We start from the raw sequence: 18,875 nt of genomic DNA on the forward strand, positions 1-18,875 counted from the left end.
GTGCACTGCAGACCCGGGCTGGGATGCAGTGGCAGAGCTGGGTTCAGCATTCACTAGAGCAGATGTTCGTTAATTTCCCACAATCACTAAATGCCTCTCTCCTGACCCCACAAGGTCCCGTACGCCCAGGTGATGCAGAGTCCCCATAGGGCCTTCTTCCCAAAACAGGAGAAGGAAACGGATTTCCTGGAGTTACCGGTTGCTGTGCTTTAATAGCAGGAGACATCTAGCTTGGATACAAGCACGGGTGGAAGCTTGGGCAGGGCTGGGAATGGGAGGAGCTGGCTGGTGTTACCTATACAGGGTATCAACTCGTCAACTAAAACCATTTCTCCATCCCATGCTGCATCCCTGGCCTTATTTCAGGCTAGATGTCAGAAAGATTCTAGGAGGACGCAGCAATGTGAACACAGACCCAGAACACCCCTGCCACAAGAGATGCTCTTTGGCACCTGCTCCCCCTTCCTCCCAACCCCAGTACGACAGCCAGACTTACCCCATACAGCCCGGATCGCTCTGTTAGCGTTTAAGAGCAATGGTGCCCAGCGTAAAGCCACTCTGCAATTCTGGTAAGCCCTTGCAGGTCAGGTTTCAGAGTAACAGCCGTGTTAGTCTGTATTCGCAAAAAGAAAAGGAGTACTTGTGGCACCTTAGAGACTAACCAATTTATTTGAGCATGAGCTTTCGTGAAGTGAGCTGTAGCTCACGAAAGCTCATGCTCAAATAAATTGGTTAGTCTCTAAGGTGCCACAAGTCCTCCTTTCCCCTTGCAGGTCAGTGACTGACACAAGCCAATGCATCGTGCGAGTGACCAACAGGCACAACAGAAATCAGACGTTTCAGGACATTAGGAACCTAGCGCATCGTATCAGAGTCCTCGCATATAGCGGCCTGGAAGTCACCCTGCGCATCCTTGTACAACACCCACAGTCACAGTGGCCTTGCTCTGTGACTTCCTGAGCTCCTCCAACAGCAAGATCCTCACCATTACACTCCGTTACTCTGAAAGCTCTGCCAGCCAAGACCACTGGCAAACGTGCCCAGGCCCCTCACTCTGCTCAGCTCCCCGTGGCTCTTCAAACCTGAGCGCAGCATTACATGGTGTGAGAAGAAAGAGTCAGCTCAGGGTGAGGCGTTTGCACACGGCAATGCTTTTTCCTAAGGACTCAAACTTCCATTTCCCTCCGGATTCCCGATTCCCCCATTACAGACATCCATGTCACTCACAGAGACCATCTCGAGAAGAGATGGAGACCAGTCACGCCTCCCTTCTCCATCAATATAAACATCAAGGGATCTGTCCCATATACTTGCTCTGAAGTTCTCTGAAGAGACACCTGGGAAAAGATTATAGCGATTGCATGAGATCGTTATTTCACCTGAGCCACAATCCCAGTGAAGGAGCCGCAGAGTACAAAAATACCTATTTAAAAGCCTCCAGCACCACCTCCTGATTGACAAACTGTCAAGCAAAGCTCTAAGGAAGCCATGCAGCTTCAGCATCCCTTGGAGTGGAACACCCCTTCTACGGATGGAGGCTGCACAGCTCTTGTCAATCAGCCCCAGATAACAGGCCTTGGCAACTCGACAGTATCTTTTCTCTGAGGATATCAAAGACATTTGTGAACATTAAACCTCAACAACCCCTTGAGGGGTAGATATTTATCCCCATTTTACAGGTGGGTAAATTGAGGCCATGTAATTTGCTAAAGGCCACAAAACAAGTCAGTGACCTCTAGACTACCTGGAGCATGTCCCATTCTACAGAGCAGGCAATGAAGAAGAAACCAATGCCCACGGAAATCACATGGCCAACTCCCTTGCTCACCAGACCTTGGAGGAGATGGGACCCTCTTCTTGTGGGCTGGCCAAGTCTAGACCTGGAGATGGGGGGGGCACTTTCCCTGCCACTGTTACATCGTACCCAACACTCTACTTCGTGCCAACAGCCAGCATCTCATGCCACCTTCTGTACATGGAGCCTCTGGACCAGCAGATCAATGGCTGCTGCATCTCTGGCGATTAAAGCTTGGCTCTGTTCAGCAGCCCAGCTGCTCCAGAGGCTCAAGGGAACAGTTTCAACCCGGAGATTTTAAAAAAAAAACACCTGCCTGGCAACTGCTGGGGAAAGAGCAACATGCATAAGGAGGGGGAAACATACCCACTCTTTGCAAAATGTTCTGACTTGCCACAGACAAGCCCGCCGTGTGAAATAAGAATGCAAGCCCGGATCCTCGGGAAATACAGCTGGGCTGCCATGGGAGTAGCTAGTCCTTTATAATCCCACTTCTGACAGCACTGCTCCCACACCCATGGGGCCATCCATGAGGCCATCCATGGCATACTGGAGCAAAGAACGCAACCACGCCATGGAAAGGAGGACTGACTGGACAAAAAGGTTTCGCCAGGCCTTCCTTTAGTTTTGTGTGTGGGGAGAAAGGGGACTGGCTTTTATTACAGAGAAAAACTGGCCCCCTAAAGTGAGACAGGGAAAGAAGCTAGTATGGCTCCCCCCCCCCCAAGGCAGCACAAGGTTTCCAGCCCCTGGAGTGTGATAAACCTTTCGGCTCGGTTTGGAATGTCTGTTGGTGCCCTGGAGCACTGAGCGGGGTGGTTGGTAACCCGGGCTGGCATGCTGGGCATAGCGCCTGGCAAGCACAGAGCCAAGTTCCCAGGAGAACTCTGCCAATACCATCCCAATCGGGATTTGCAGAATCCCTAACCTCCCAACCCTTCTCATCAAGCCCTTGGCCTTTCCTGAGCAAGACTAAGTCAAGGGGGACAGTTTCCCTGCAGAACTAAGACAAGACCCAACAGCTCTTTCTAACCTGACCCGTTTTACAACTACCCAGGATCTTTGCAGGTGAAAGGCCAAAGCACGCCCCAACTGTGGAGGCATCCCAACCCCTTTCATTCCCTGAGCCACAGATCCAAGGGGGAGTATATTGTGTATTAACAAGATAATTCTGTAGCTGTGGTTGCTAACCAGGTATTTAGGGTCTGGACCAGGGATGGAGAGAAGCTGCCCATGATGAGCTAAATATATGTATAGGGAGGAGATACGCTCAGCATTCCTGCCTCGATCTACACTCCAGGATCATGGGGGCGGAGAAATTAATCCCTACAATCTCCTCATTAAAGGAAGTAAGGAGGAGAACAGCTTCTGCAAATAATTCTTGATTTCCATATGTATCCCCTAATTAAATAGGTTCCCTGGACGACTCTGCATGCAGGCTGGAAGGTAATGATTTAGAGCCCAGCTTCTGATGGGACTGCACTGACATATTTGGAAATCTCCTCTCTCCCGGATTCAAAGGTCAGGTGACTGTATCCCTGTGCCAACATGCCCAGAACAGACACCGATCCCTCCTGCCACCTGGAACTTTCAATCAGCAGAAGAATCCAAGCTGCTGGTTTAGCAGCGCCATGCATCAGGGGCTCCCATTAACCTTCTCGCTCCTGCTCCTCTGCTCCAGCCCCTTTCAGAGGAGTCCTTCCATTGGCAGGAGCCCAGGGCAGGATCAACAGCCAGAGGGGACGACTTCCGCACTCTGATGTCTGCACGGTCCCTAGAAGATGGGCTTGCCCGGCAGGAGTTAAGGTACAAACAGAATTGCACAGCTTAAGGGGGTGGACCCGGGGGGGGGGGGGGAGCAGGAAGGACAAAAACTCTCTCCAAATGTGCGATAGCTCCCTGCATCAATTCCCCAGCAGTTCCACTCCCCATCTATTCACTTTGCATCTTTCCCAGACGTACCATCCGGGTAATACCACCTCAGGATCCTGGGATAAAACGAGGCTACAAGCTCCGATAAGTTTAAACACATTTTTCACTGCTGTTCTGAGGGGAGCTCCTTTTAGGCAGCCAAAGATCCCCAGCGCGCTCTGAAACCGGAGAGCCACTGTGGCTTAAACAGAGACAATTCCTGAGCTACACTTCCATGTTGCTGCTGACTTTCTATTAACTCCTGGAACTTCTCCGCCAGCTGATTGTGCTTTGAGGCCAGAATTGCAATTTCAGGGTAAGCCAACAACAGGGGACTTCAACACTAACCATTTTCACGGAAACTTCCCTCTCTCTGCCCAAGCACTAAGATTTTTTCAGGAGAGCGCCACTCCCATTCAGGCACCAAACCAGCCAGCTAGAATTTCACGAGCACTCCCAACATACTTTTTGAAATCTCCCCCCTTGTGGCTTGCCTTGTTCTGCTCTCCATTTGTGGGTGGGAGACTGGCTTATGTGGACACCGCTCACACTTGCAGGTAAAGGCACAATCCCACTAATTAAGGGGAAAGGTTTGCTACCAGTTCCAGGTATGTATCACACGATCTCTGGCATTCTGGCTAGAGAGAGCATGGCGTTTTTAGCAGGACTGTGCAGACATTCAAGGCTGGACCTTGAGCCACTTCAGCCTGAAACCTTTGGAAAAAAAAAAAAAAAAACAACCCAGAAAAGATGCTCTGTGCTAATAAATCCAAATACCAGATCCCAGCCACATGTAGATGAGAGTTGTCAGTGCACCACCAAGTTACGCTCTTTCCCTTTATAGCAGGGGTTCTCAAACTAGGGATCGGGACCCCTCAGGGGTCGCAAGGTTATTACATGGGGGTTCGTGAGCTGTGAACCTCCACCCCAAACCCCGCTTTGCCTCCAGCATTTATAATGGTGTTAAATATATTAAAAAGTGTTTTTAATTTATAGGGGGGGGGTCGCACTCAGAGGCTTGCTATGTAAAAGGGGTCACCAGAAAAAAAAGTTTGAGAGCCACTGCTTTATAGGGACAGCAGCAGCTGCCTGCATTTGTCCACAGCCTTTTCTCCCAAGGGAGGCCCAATTAATTTAGGAATTAAGGGCCTGACTCTGAGAAGTGCAAACTTTTACTCCCAAGTGGATGTCTGGGACCTTCAATGATATTGAGTATAATGGCCCCCTGCGTGCAGATCCCTCTGCTACATGAAGAGCATAAGACCCTGGATCTTACAAACACAGCTGGTAGGTCTCCGCTGCAATCGGAGGTGTGATTGCAGCTGAGGGAGGCATACCTGCGCTAGCTCTAATCTGGCTGGCATGGCTAAAATAGCCGTGACAATGCAGCAGCAGGTGCTTGTGGCAGACTACACAAACCTGCCCAGAAGCTCCCATCCCTAGCCCACGCCAGGGTCTATGCTGCCACACCTCCACTGTTATTTTAACTAAATTAAAGCTAGCACCGGTAGGGCGATTCTGACTCACGGGAGCAGCCCCTACTCATTCAGATAGTCTCACTGGCTTCAATGCAATTACTCTCGCAAGCAAGACAACTCATGTGAGCAGGCATTTGCAAGATCACGTCCTTAATGTATTAAAATATTAAATCACTTACACAAACTCCTCAATGCATGTGCTTAGATAGTAAAATACATTAACAGCTGTTTGGTCTAGTGGATCAGGCACAGGACTGGGAGTCTGGACATCTGGCTCTGCCACTGACATCCTTTGTCACCTTGGGCAGATCACTTTGGGCCAGTTTTCAAAGGTATTTAGGAACCTAAACATGCAGGTAGGTGCAGTGATTCACAATACCTCAAACCAGCATCCTTTAACCCCCCATATTCCTCACTGGTATGTGGTTGTGATATGTCATACAATTCATGCCTTGCATGGTGTCATATGAAAGTTCACGATCTGCTGAAAAACTCATTGTTCTGTAAAAATGTCTGTATCGTCACATCATGTCCACTATCCTTTGATGAAGTGCCTCAGTTTGCCCACCTGAGAAAGAGCATCCTCCTTTGTAAAGTGCTTTGAAACCTATGAATCTGCTATATAAAAGTATTACTCATTGCAAAAAAATAACCAAAAAAACCCCCCTACTTGTATATAAATAGAAGTTTGTAATTTAAATGAAACCTGATTTTGTACTGAAATGCTGAGCTCTTCTGCTACCAGCATGGATTCCTTTTCCAGAGGCATCTTTTTGCTCACCTCAAGCACTCTCAAGGCAGAGAAAATTCCCTTCGGAACCAAAGCAAATTAATAATCTAGCTCTCCACCAGCGACCAAATTGAGCGCTTCTAAGAGAGTTTTAATGCAGAACAAGTCAAGTCTTGAGGCCCCACTCCCCAAGGATGCACACACATAAAGCAAGGGAAATCTGTGGTTATTAGTGTTTAGCTTTATTGTTTTCATAAAGCACAATGAAGATCACATTTATGATTCTGGAGCAAATTAAACCCACTATCCTATTGTTTAAAATTACGAATACAAGCTACTCCAGTGACTTTTAAACAATCAGCAACCACTTTGCACTTGGAAGGCACTCGGATTTCAAAAAGTCTCTGCAAAGTTGAGTATTTGCATTGTTTTATAAAGAGTAAACCAGATGCACAGAGCGGGTTTAGAATCTTCCCCACATCCAAAGATGGTGAGATGCTCTCGGGGTGAGAGCACTTGCCTACAATTAGAGAGACCTGGGGGAGGATTTTCAGGGCACTTTTAAAAATGGCTTAGTAGTCAAAGGCCCATTGATTTTCAATGTCACTTTTGAAAATGGGACTTTGGCTACCAAGTCACTTGGGCCCCATTTAAAAATTTTACCCTGTGTTCCATTCCTGGCTCTGTGACTGAGGCACAGAGAGATGAAGGGACCTGCCCATTTGCCTCATCTGTATGACAGGGAAAACAATTCTCAGATTCAAGAGCTCTGAGACCTTCTAATGGAAAGCAATTTACCAGTGCAGAATACCCGTAATTGTCTGTTCCCACCCTCAACCCTCGGCAAGTCGGTGGCAGCTGGAAGACAGTCCAGGAACCCCAGCTCTCTGCCTTTAAGCCACTAGACACTGCTGCTTCCCAAACTGCTTGTTACCGGGATGCAAATACAAGATCACTCCTCCCTTTCCCACGGGAGACATTTCTACCAGGAGGCCAGCTACACAAGGAGCTGGGGAGGGGAGAAGGGTCTGATTGGTTATAAGCAGTAGGATCAACTCCAGCCTACCCTAACCTCAAACTTCCCAGAAGGCTGATGCAGGCGACTTTACTGTCCGTGGTCTCCAGGGAAAGCAAGGTAGAGTCCATTCTGGGCAGCACTCTGTTCCCATGGCACAGATGCAATGCCATTCCACCAAGGGCCCAGCACTGAAGGCTTACTCCCTCAGAGATGTCTATCTGCACCGTGTCCCTGTTCCCTTTCAGGGCATCTCACTCTGGTTTTGAGGAGGGATTTGTACAAATAATTTCTTGCCTCCCAGCCAAATTGCAGTGCTCCAGGGACAGAACAATCTCCATTACTTCTCTCCTTCCTCCTCTGCCTGGAGGAAGGGCAAACCAGAGGGTTCTCCCCCCCCTCCTCCCCCCCATATGATAGAAGCTCCACGGGGTTATGAATTATTGAACGGGAGCTGTCTCTTGCATTTAGCAATCGGATGATGGAATGGAAATGCAGACCTCAGAAGGTTACTGTCCCCAGCACGGCAGCCGGCGTGCATACATAACACCGCCCAGAATGCCCTTCCCCAGCCAGCTCCCATCAGGGGAAAGGGAGGGCAGGCAGGAGGTGGAACACAAGACAGGCTAGTTACCAAGGTATTTAGTTGTCCCTGCCTGTCAATCAGTGCGTGACACCTGCCTAGACACTTGGGGACTGCAAATCCGCCTGGCGTTCAGGATGGAGAGAAATGGGCATTCACTGTCACGGGGCGGGAGGGAGGAGCCGCAACATATCTGACCCGTCCACACCCCTCAGTATCCCCAACTTCTGTCCCCAAGAAAGGGGCAGCAGGAGAGAAGCTGTAGCCAGAATAGCAGCTGCACTGTTTCAACTGAAGCACCGGGTGGCCATTTGCTGCATAAGCATCCCTCTCCCAGCTCCAACACAGAAGGAAGCCGGGCTCCCCCCACCCCTTGGCTTTCACTGCCCTGCGTTCCTTTACAGATCTCTTCCTCGAGCCCCAGGCCACAGGGAGCAGGCCGCCCCACAGGCATAACAAGGACGCTTCGTTCTCCTCAGCCTGACCCACTCTCCTTTCGAAGCTTCTCCATTTCCCTCGTCCCTGTGACAGGCGGGAGGACTAGAGCTATTCACACAGGCTTACACTCACCAAAAGCCTCCTCTTTGGGCAAGGAGTCTGGTGGTCTCTTGAGAAACTACATATCATGACCGATGCCAGATCTGCTCTCTCCAGGCCCCCGTCGCTGGAGTCAGATGGCCAACCTAGAACCGGAGGCCTGGCACGAGTAGGTATTTCTGGAGGCACCTGCAGAAGGGAGAGGCTTGGGGCAGGGAAAGCAGAGAGCGGTGCTGCCATAGCAGGGGCTCAGAGAGATCTTCAAGCCAAGGGAGCAGTGTCAGGGCTTAGCATTCTGGCAGTCTCCTCACCTCCCTTTTGGAAGGGGTTATTGCAGGCTTTAAATCAGACAATTAAACAGGAGCCTTTAGGGCTCGCAATAAAAACAGTGAGGTTTTTTCCTAGCACTGAATTAGAGAGTCCGAAACGCACTGAAGAAACAGACTAAAGGATTCCAGTTGGTCCTGCTTTCTCCCTTTGGATTTAATGATTTTTAGCACCCACAGAGGGGTCTGCTTCACAACCCTCGAGACTGCTGGGCGTTGGTGCACAGGGCAGATGCAGCAGAGTACAGCTCTGCCTGCAATACGGCTCCACCCCCACTTGAGGATGTCAAATACAGAAGCCAGCGCGCCACTAAAGCATCCCAGCACCCAGCCGCCTCGGCCGCAAAGCTCACTAGACACCTCTTTCTTGGAGGCCCCTCACACGCTCTCCCACGAGCGGTGTTGGAGTCAGTTCATGCCCAGCAGGACAACCGATTTCAAGGGGGAGTAGGAGAACTAGCATATTTGACACAGCTAGATCCTCAGCTGGGGTAATGGCAACAGGCTATGGCCGCAATGCAATCTCCACCGACGTTGCCCAGCAACGTGCATGAATCCTGGCTTTGCAGGGACACCTCTTGCATCTCCATGGACCCGTCAGTCCCTAGACTCTTTGCAGAGACTTTCAATCACCATGCAACTTCAGGTACATCTATACGACAGCCAGAGGGGCGATTGCAGCACGCGTAGACAGGCCTGAGCTAGCTTGGTCGTTAGCAGCAGCAGTGAAGCCAGGGCAGCTCAGACTGCGGGCTGGGCTGAACAACCTGGCCCAGGACCCCAGCTGTGTATTCAAGCAACTAGCCTGCAATGCCACAGCTTCCCGGCTATTGAGATCCAGCTCGCTCGGTTACGTCTACACATGCTCCCTGGGGGCACCTCACCACCACCTGCCCTTAGTGCAAAGCAATCGTGTGCATACCTGCATACCTCAGCTGCCTGAAACCACCAGGCCCTGCCAGCACAAGCTGCCTGGGCAGGCCTTCCTCTCTCTGTACAGATAGCGACAGGCACAAGCTAACTCCCCATGTATTCCCAGCAGCGCCCAGCCATTGAGCACACTCAGAATTTCCAGGCCTGCTGTTCCCAAGGGAGGAGTATACGCCAGCTTGTAAGACTCAACTCATCACCCCAGCACTCAGGTAAAACAAGAATACGTTTATCATCAACGAACAGAGATTCAAGTGACAGTGAGTAAGAATATTGGAAACAAACAGTTACATACCAAACAAAATCACCATATGCTTTCTAGAGACTGAACTTTAACTAAGACAAGGAGGACTTGTGGCACCTTAAAGGCTAACAAATTTATCTGAGCATAAGCTTTCGTGAGCTACAGCTCACTTCAAACTTGAAGTATTTTCCACTGAATGCATCCGATGAAGTGAGCTGTAGCTCACGAAAGCTTATGCTCAGATAAATTTGTTAGTCTAAGGTGCCACAAGTCCTCCTTTTCTTTTTGCAAATACAGACTAACACGGCTGCTACTCTGAAACCTTTAACTAAGACATTATTCTTTTGTCTTAAGAAGCTTTTCTTCTCACCCCAAGTTCATTCCAGTGTTCTCAGCCAAACCTGGCTGAGACCCTGTTTTCATGAAGCAAAATCGCTATCCTTTCAACTCCCTCAATGCAGGCTGCCCAGGTGTCTTCTTACCCCCCAGCAGAGTCAAGCAAACCTTTGAAGTGCACCACAAGACAAGGTTCCCTCCCCTGCCGTTTTTCCCTTCCTGTTTGTTAATTTCTTTTTGAAGTTCTCACAATCCTTTCTTTGCCTTCAGTTCAGACTGATGACAGGAAGCCCACTGTGAATGGCACAATACTCCACTTATATGTAAATAGAGAGATGGATAAACACCTCTTGTCTGATGGGACTTGTCACCAGCAAAGATGCCAGACGGTACCTTGATTCAGACTTTAACAACATATAGTAGAACCCTGGAGATACGAACACCAGAGTTATAGACTGACCAGTCAACCGCACACATGGGCATAGTTTGGGGGGAAGGCACAGGGGCATTGCCCCCCCAGACAGAGACATAGAATGGGGGGGCAGACACACACAGGGTCACGTGCCACTGCCCCCACCCCCGATTTCTGCAAGCACCGAGCTGCCCAGGGCTTGCTCTTCTTGGCCTGTCCTTCCCACACTGCACATCCCTCCCCGGCACGTTTCCAGCTTGCTCGCCCCCTCTCCCCGCAAGCCAGGCCTGGGCAGGGAACGGAGCGAGCGGGTGGGATGGAGCCACATCTCCTGCCAGGTGATGGAGGGGGCTCGCTGCGTCTGCAGCTGGACACCCCCTCCTGGGTCCTACTGCCAGTTGTCTTCCCCTTCCGTGTGTGCTGGGAGCCCTACATGGTCACCATCCTATTTCCTGTTACAGCAGTGAATGCCCATGATGGGGCAGAGAAAGGAGGGGCTGGGTGGGACAGGGAGAATGGGGGAAGGGTGGTGGGTTAGGGTTAGCATTTTTCTTCTGCAGAGTAAAAAAGTTTCAGAGCTGTATTAAGTCAATGTTCAGTTGTGAGCTTTTGAAAGACCAATGTCCCGAGGCGTTCGTAACTCTGAGGTTCTACTGTATTTTCAGCAGGTGCACATAACTCCTTACACAAAAACAAGATCTGTGCTTACGTATCACAATGATATTGATGGCCAGTGTGGCACCAGCTTTCATTTGAGATCCCATGGGACATTCTTTGGTCAGCCAGAATGTACATGTCAGACTCCAGAGATCCCTGTAGTCCCTCCCCACCACTTGCCCATTGGCATTAAGAGGTTCTTGCGTTACAGTCACACTTCTGACTTCAGTGGAGACATACCGTTCATGTCAACTGTGGTAAGACTTGTGTGGGGGCCACCTGTCCATTGGAAACAGCAAATACCTGCCAGAAGGGGAATGCTTTTAAATTCTGGTTGAGGTGGGCTGGATTTAAGCCCATGGGGAAAAAATTAAGTCATTGTTGCTCTCACTAGTCACCAAGCCAGAGGTGTGTTTGGAGACAACTAATCCGAGCCTTTTTCAGCACATGCCAAACAGCAGTCATAGATGCAAAGTACTAGGGTAACTATGACCTGGGAAGGATTTGAACCAGCAGCCCAGGTCTTATCTCTGCCACAGCAAACACCTTCCCTACCCATTCACTGTACGGGAAGCAGCTGGCCTCCAAAGCTGGAGAAACCTAGAATAATTTCTTTGCAGAAAAACACCATGTTGGATTACAGCAACTAGTGGACAGTTTCCTACGGGTTTCCTCACACTGCCCTCCTTTCTACTGCATCTCAGAAGGACTAGTGGAAATAAATGGCCTGATTTTCAGAAGAGCCAAGTATCCATGACTCCAGCTGAAGGCCATGGAAGCTGCAGGTGGCTGACACCTCTGGCGCTCAAGCCTGGATGTTGTATTGCTAAGGAGTGTCAAGTGCTCCCCTTAATACAATATCTAGGCTACACTATTTTGGTTCAGTTATGCTGTGACACATCACTTACCCGCTCTGTGATCCTCCTACAGATTCCAGTTGTGCAACTTCTTAATTAGGTGGACTCAGGGAGCCAGAGCTCTGTTCTCCAGGCTGCATTGGATGGCTCAAGAGAGCTAGTGGGTTCTCCATTCTCAGGAAGACCTCACTGGCCCCTACACACTGATGGTCTCCCCATCCTCCTTCCTTCCTGCTCCTTGCGTGACACCACTTAATTATTAAAAAAGTCTCGCCAATCCCACCCTAATTACCACTGTAAAGTTGCCCTCCTGAAGAAAGAGAAGGGAAGTAATGAGGATGGACCAGCAGGGATTACAGAGCTCTAAAACACTTCCTTGTCAAGTTTCAGAGTAACAGCCGTGTTAGTCTGTATTCGCAAAAAGAAAAGGAGGACTTGTGGCACCTTAGAGACTAACCAATTTATTTGAGCATAAGCTTTCGTGAGCTACAGCTGCATCCGATGAAGTGAGCTGTAGCTCACGAAAGCTCATGCTCAAATAAATTGGTTAGTCTTTAAGGTGCCACAAGTCCTCCTTTCCTTGTCAAGGTAATGCTGCTGCCCAACCTTAAAGGCAACAAACAAGTCAGAGTCAATGTTAAGCAGCCTTGGAGACTGAAGCTGGAGGATTTTGGGGTGGGAAGGATGGTCATATCACCAGGCTGGGCTCTGAGCCAGGACCTTACAGCAACAATGAAAGAGACATCATCCAAAGACCATTTGGTGACCTATATGAAATGGGCTGATGGTCTCAGCTCACAGCCAGGTGGCTAAGCCACCCCCCACCCCAAACTGGCACCCTTGGGAGCAATCCCAGGGAGAAGCCTAACTCCCCTGACCCGTAGCAGTCAACGCTGAGGTACGTGGGAAAAGCAGTGTACAAAATGCACTGACACTCCCTGTGCTGTGTCTGGCATGAATGAGGCCAGCATGGCCAGGGCTATCAGATCAGCACGAAAGATACCATGAACCTCTAACCCATTTGGCCAACATGACAGACTAGGCAGAAGAGAGAGACTGCAAATGGCTTGACAAGCTGTCAGGTAACCAGACAGGCATGTATGTAGCTAGGCATCTGTGCGAACCACAAACACCCCTTCAATAGGCACACATGAACATCACGTGATCCAAGGCTGCATTTGCACTGTGTCACTCACCAGATCCCTACCCCTAACATCAGGGAGGAGGTAGACTCCGTGCCCCACTCCAGGTTAGCACAACCAACACCTTGGTGCACTACAGAACAGTGTATTTGATGACCAATTGTCTTCTCTTCATTGGTCTTGTTTCACTTCCCAAGAAATGAGGGCCAAGTACTGTCCCTGTCAAACTCAAGGGCAAGATAGAAAATGACAGGACTGTCCCCTGCTGGCAAGGGGATAAATGTGACTGTGACAGGAGTAGGCCCGGGGCCTCCCCCATCCCGTCCCAGACAGGAGCAGAACAGACATCCTCCAACCGGCCTAGAGTGGCTGCAGGGGAAGCAGCCAATCAGGGGCCAAGAGGGCCATATAAAAAGGAGCAGCAGAGAGAGCCAGTCAGTTGCTGCCTGGAGCCGGAAAAAAGAGGACCTTGATTCTGACTGGCTGAAAGAGCAGCAGGACCATGGACAGCTCAGTGGGGGCAGGGCCTGGGCCTGGGGAGGACTGCAAGATGACATTGTCTCCAGAGAGGAAGCCCTGTGGGTATGACCCCATACCAGGGCCGGGAGAAGGTAAGGACTGTATGCCCCAGAAAAAGGTTTATTCTGTTCCACCTACAGACCAAGTGTGAGACTCGGCCGGAGGGCTGAGTCACTAAAGACCCGCCGAAGAAACCGTCGCCCAAGGGGGGGGTGGGGGGGCGCTCGCGAGAGGTGGGTGCCACCCAGTTACACCACCACCAGCTGGGAGACTGCAGACACACGCATTTGACCAAAGGGGGGTGTTCACGAGAGCTGGGTGCCAACCCTGTTATGGTGACATTATGGCAGCACAGACTCACTCTGGGAATCTGGTTGTGCTAAATGGACGTCTGGGATCTACCAAGAATGATAATCCTTGGCACTTAATCAGTCTTTCGTCATATGACCGGACGTGCCTTCCAACCCTTACTTCACTGGCAGGTGTCTTGTGGATGGGGCACTGGAGCAGGACTCAGGACATCTAACCTCTGCCACAGACTCCCTGTGTGGCTTTGGGCAGCCTCTCCTCCCCAGCTGTACAAAGAGGTATAAACACCCCCTCCCACTCTGTCTCCTCGGCTCAGTTTGTAAGCACTTTGTACAGTGCCTAGCAAAATGAAGCCTGATCCAGCTGGGGCCTCTAGGCACGACTGGAATACAAATAAAATAATCACAATATGGGTATGATGAGGCACTTGGAGATTTAATAACTTATCGAAGATCACCAGTGAGTCAGGGCAGAGAAGAACCCAGGAGTACTGACCCCCAGCACCCTGCTCTCGTCACAAAAATACTGCCTCCAAGTGTCACCCGTTCTTTTGCTTTAGACATTGATATTTAAACTGCATCTCAAAACACATCCCAGATTATTTTCTGACAACATGGCAATTTCCAGAACCCTGAGCTGAAGCATTTATAAGCGATTCATATGCGAATGCTCTGTTCACCTGGGACAGAAAAGCTTTACTGACTCAATTGTCACATTTTTTTTTTTATTCCTTCTTGCCCTCAGGCCAGTCAAATCAGCCCAGTTAATTTTAATTTCTGTGGACGAGCGAAGTCATCTCAAGGTTGTTTGTTGGTTGCTTTTCAGTTCTAAGTCTTGAGGATTTTGCAGGGTTTGGAATGGAGGTTTTAAATGATCTGCTGCATATTAAACTGATGAGGAGAGGGTCTCATTAACACCTGGGGTAATTGAGGGCTGAAACAAAAGGGAAATGGACATGAACCATTTCTCTCTCTAGCAGGGCAGAGTGAGGGACATCAGTAAAGCTTTTTCGAACATTTTAGACAAACATATTTTAGTCTAAAGGTGCTTTTTATCCAAGCCCAAACGTTTCACAGAGATGTTATTAATTTTAATCACTTTATATAGGAATTTCTTGAGGTCTGTCCAGGGTGAACTTTCTGGTCAGAAGTGACCCAAATGCATAGCCTGACCTTTCCAATCTGCAATATCTGCCTGCATCTACAGGCAGCCTGACACAGCAGCCCACCGCTGTCAACTGCCCCATTCATCTGCACAGGATGCTACCTCTAACCTAATCACAGACATTTCAATATCAGTATTGTTAACCATTTTATGGCTGACCAAAGTCCATGAGAAAACAGGGGCAATGGAGATTGTATGATCTACTGTGAACGTGTCCTCATTTTGGCATGAGGAGTGGGAGAAACTTGGGGAAATTCCACCTCTGACTTTTTCAGTCTGAGTAGGGTTGGTAGCGGCTACAAACGGTCATTTGATGGACCACAAGAGCTGAATTTCAGCCTCAGTCCAGCTCCCAATGGGTAGGTCTCAGAGGCTAATGACTTCATGGGCCATTCAGGTTTGGCTTCCTGCTCATGTCTAGAATTAGTCTCTCTGGTTCAGGGTAAGGCCTAAAGGCAGGGCAGGGCAGCTGCCCTTGCTGTATCCCATTCCATGGGCAGTCTCCAGGACCCTTAGTCTTGCATCTTTCACCACTATTGAACTCTCAGAGGAAGAATGCCAGCACTCACAGGTGATTTCCAGTTTAGTGGAGTCACTAACAGGACTTGCTACCAATATGACAACTGGAATAGCCTCTCCCATGCTTCTTAGGAACCGTGACTCTGCATTCTAATGGCGTGGCACTGCCTGCACCATGCCCGCTGCACCTCCTCTGTCCACTGGCATCGATTAGACTCTGTTGGGGACCCTGGCAAAGTGAGCCGTTAATGGCGAGAACAGCCAAAGTGCAGAGGCTCTGTAAATGACTCCAGTCTGGGGGCGAAGCTCCCTAACGTTCTGCCTATTAAGCAGTTTGTTTTTCAAGTCAATGCATTCAAGGACTTCATTGTTTAACATTCATACAAAACTCATTACCTGGCAGGTCAGGATAAATTAGGTGCGTGCATACACACACGTTCGACAGACACTCAGAGGCCTCGTCACACTGAAGCATGAGATTAGCTGCTGTGATTAGCGATCAAACTTAAACACAAACCGTGTATGCTAATTCCAGGGGCGAAAGGGGGAGGAGGAGCCATCTGCTGGACTACAATGTAAGTGATACAGAAGGGCCACAGTTTTAACATGCACTAGAGAGTCAGATGAACTGGACTCACTGGCTGCCACCTCTGGCAGTGTTACCATCAGGTATCTGAGCAGGCTACTGACGATGTTTGCAGCAGTAGCTTTTACAAATCACTGTACAACCCACCCACCCAGAGATGGTGGGTTGTACAGTGGAGAGCTCACAATCTAGAATGGAGAAAAGGAAAATCACCCCCAGAAGCCCCAACAAGCACTTGCCGTACCAGGCAGGGAGAGTCTTAATTGTTTTTAATAGCACTAATCCTCATTCCTGCGCACACGTTTTGTTCCAAGCCCATAGTTTTAGGCAGGAGTTGCAAAATTTCCTCGCCGGAGGCAAACAGGAAACTTTCCCAGGTGAAGTGCAGCAAAAACAAACACTCAGGTTCTACAGTAAAATGATCGGTCAGTAGGAAGTCGCTAGGCCTCATGGCCATGAAGGAAACCTTCCAAATGCAAACTGGAGCTGTGCCATTTTCCTGAGTCTGCAGACAAGCTCCGGTGCTTCAGCTCAGCACTCCCTTTCATTACCCTTTATTTATTATCTTGTGGCCAGCAGTGAATGACATGAATCTTACCCATTCCACTCTGCCCCTGCTTTCGCCTGCCAAGAGCTGAGCAGAGGAAGGCAATGCTGCAGTTATGGCACAGGGGTGGGAGGAATCATACTACTAGCATAGCTAGGGTAGGAAAGGATGGAGTGACATGTACACACACACACACACACACGAGTCAGGAGGCTCTGGAGAAGCAGGCACGGTAGGGCTTCAGATTTAATCAGACACCATACTGTACAAAAGAGAGCCCTGAGCAGGTTCCACCTCAGTACAAATCCCAGCACCTTCCTTTTTTCCTAGAAGCTGAAAAAAGGGAACAACAACAACAGTCTTCTCATCAGAATGTCATCCCTGGACCTTGATGGTGAGTTACAGACACCCTTTTCAAACTGGCCTTTTGCTATTGGGTGTCCAGTAAGTTTCTCAAACCCTGGTTTTAAGGCCAAGCTGTAAAATAACCCTCTAGGTGAAGAGATGCTGCTTCTGATTCAAACTAACCCCCTGCCCAGAGCAGCATTCAGGTTGCCAGAGCTGTGGAATACTTCTGCCCCATCCCAGGTCCGTGCTAAGGCTACAGAAATCGACCCACTATTCTTTATCCTCCATGCAAACAAGAAAGATCAAGAGACTAGTCTGGCAGATTGGGAAAGGGAGGGAGGGAGGGAAAGGAAAAAGAAAAGTGAATTACTCCCACACACCACAAAAAAAAGGAATTAGACACTTAAATGTTTTGTCCCAGCTAACGTCATTGCAGAGTTGATTTATAAGTAAGAGTTGTTTATTCTCATGCTTCAGGGCATTAGATGATCACACCAGCTGGGGACAGGAAGAAATTCCCCTTATTCTAGTATCGTGTTTGGCCCAATAGAGGAGGGGAGTGTTAGGTGCAGTTAGCGCACGGCGCGCTGGATCAGGATTCCTGGGTTCTATTCCACTCTCTCACTACTCTGTTAAATGACTACGTAAACTCCAGTTTGTGTGTGTGTTGGTTGATTAGTTTTGGTTTTAACTCTAAGGTATCCACTAATTTTAGGTGTCTTGATTTGACACATGCTGAGATTCAGAGACAGGCTGAAACCTAGAAATCCCAGCTGAAGTCAATGGGAGCTATTGGGGTTCAGCACCTTTGGACCAACCCCCTTCCCCCAACAAAAAACAATCAACTCAAAGTATGGAGACACCCAAAGTTAGTGGAAACTTTTGAAGACTTGGGGCCGTTATCTCTGTGCATCAGTTTGCCCATACAGAAGTGGGTTTAATGCTCACCTCCCCCAGTGTGGTGCTGTGGGGTTTATATCAGTAAGTGCTTAGAGATCATTTGACATACACCAGTAGAGCGATGGGCCCTCTAACAATTTTTAACCTGCCTTTGAGGCATTCAGCGCTGACCACTGAAACACAGGATACCAGACTAGATGGATCATTGATCTGTTCCAGTCTGGAAACTCTCTAGGCTCTTTACAGCAAACTGGATGGGATTCAGACTTCTGCCATTTCCATGCAAGCCCTGCAATGAAAACCTCTCTGAAAATCAGACAAGGAGGAGATGCACAGAGGATCCCGAGATGGTGACTTCCCCTCTTCCCACCAGACAGCAGCAGAGGGACAGAGCTTTAATACATCCACTCAGGATCCATCATCTATTGTGTCACATCTGGCCATCCCCCTGCCCCGGCACCATCTGTACAATCTGCCCATGAGGAGAGGCGAACAACATGAGAACAGACATCAATTCTGCAGCAGGTGGAAAACAAAACAGCCGGGGTTTGACCCAATACATGAAACCAAACCAGAGTCACTAAAGCAAATGTCAAAGGCAAGTGGCTCTCCAGCTCCTGACAAAAACAGGACATGGATAACCGCTCATTTCTAAAACTGTATGGCTCTGCAGCTACAATCATCTCAATGTCAAGAGTGCTTCCTAGACCAGCATTAAACCATTAATAGGAAATGGGAAGAGATGGGGGCAGAGAAGGAGGGCAAAAACAGCTTAGAGCATTTGGCTGCAAAGAGAGATTTCCTTCTCCGTGTGTGTTAACTGGCCAGACAGTGGTTAGTTTTAGGCATTCAAGAGCAGTTAGTAAAGTCTTGGCAAGAATGAGCCATTGATCTCCGAGCACAGAGCATGAAATTAACCAGCAGAGGCTAACCCTCAACAAAGAGGTTTCATTCAAATATGCAGTAGGGTCTGCTGGTCTGTGACTGAAACGCGTGCAGGGCCGGACCCCTTCCCAGAGGGCATGTAGTG

At 49.2% G+C, this 18,875-nt stretch overlaps 1 protein-coding gene across 2 annotated transcripts in view; it reads right to left on the minus strand.

Moving 5' to 3' along the window:
- ASTN2 (astrotactin 2) overlaps nt 1–18,875 on the minus strand; it is a 604,755-nt gene that overhangs the window by 533,391 nt on the left and 52,489 nt on the right. The window lies entirely within an intron of this gene.

Source organism: Caretta caretta, chromosome 16 (genome assembly GCF_965140235.1).
Source record: "Caretta caretta isolate rCarCar2 chromosome 16, rCarCar1.hap1, whole genome shotgun sequence".
NCBI classification, from domain to species: Eukaryota; Metazoa; Chordata; order Testudines; family Cheloniidae; genus Caretta; species Caretta caretta.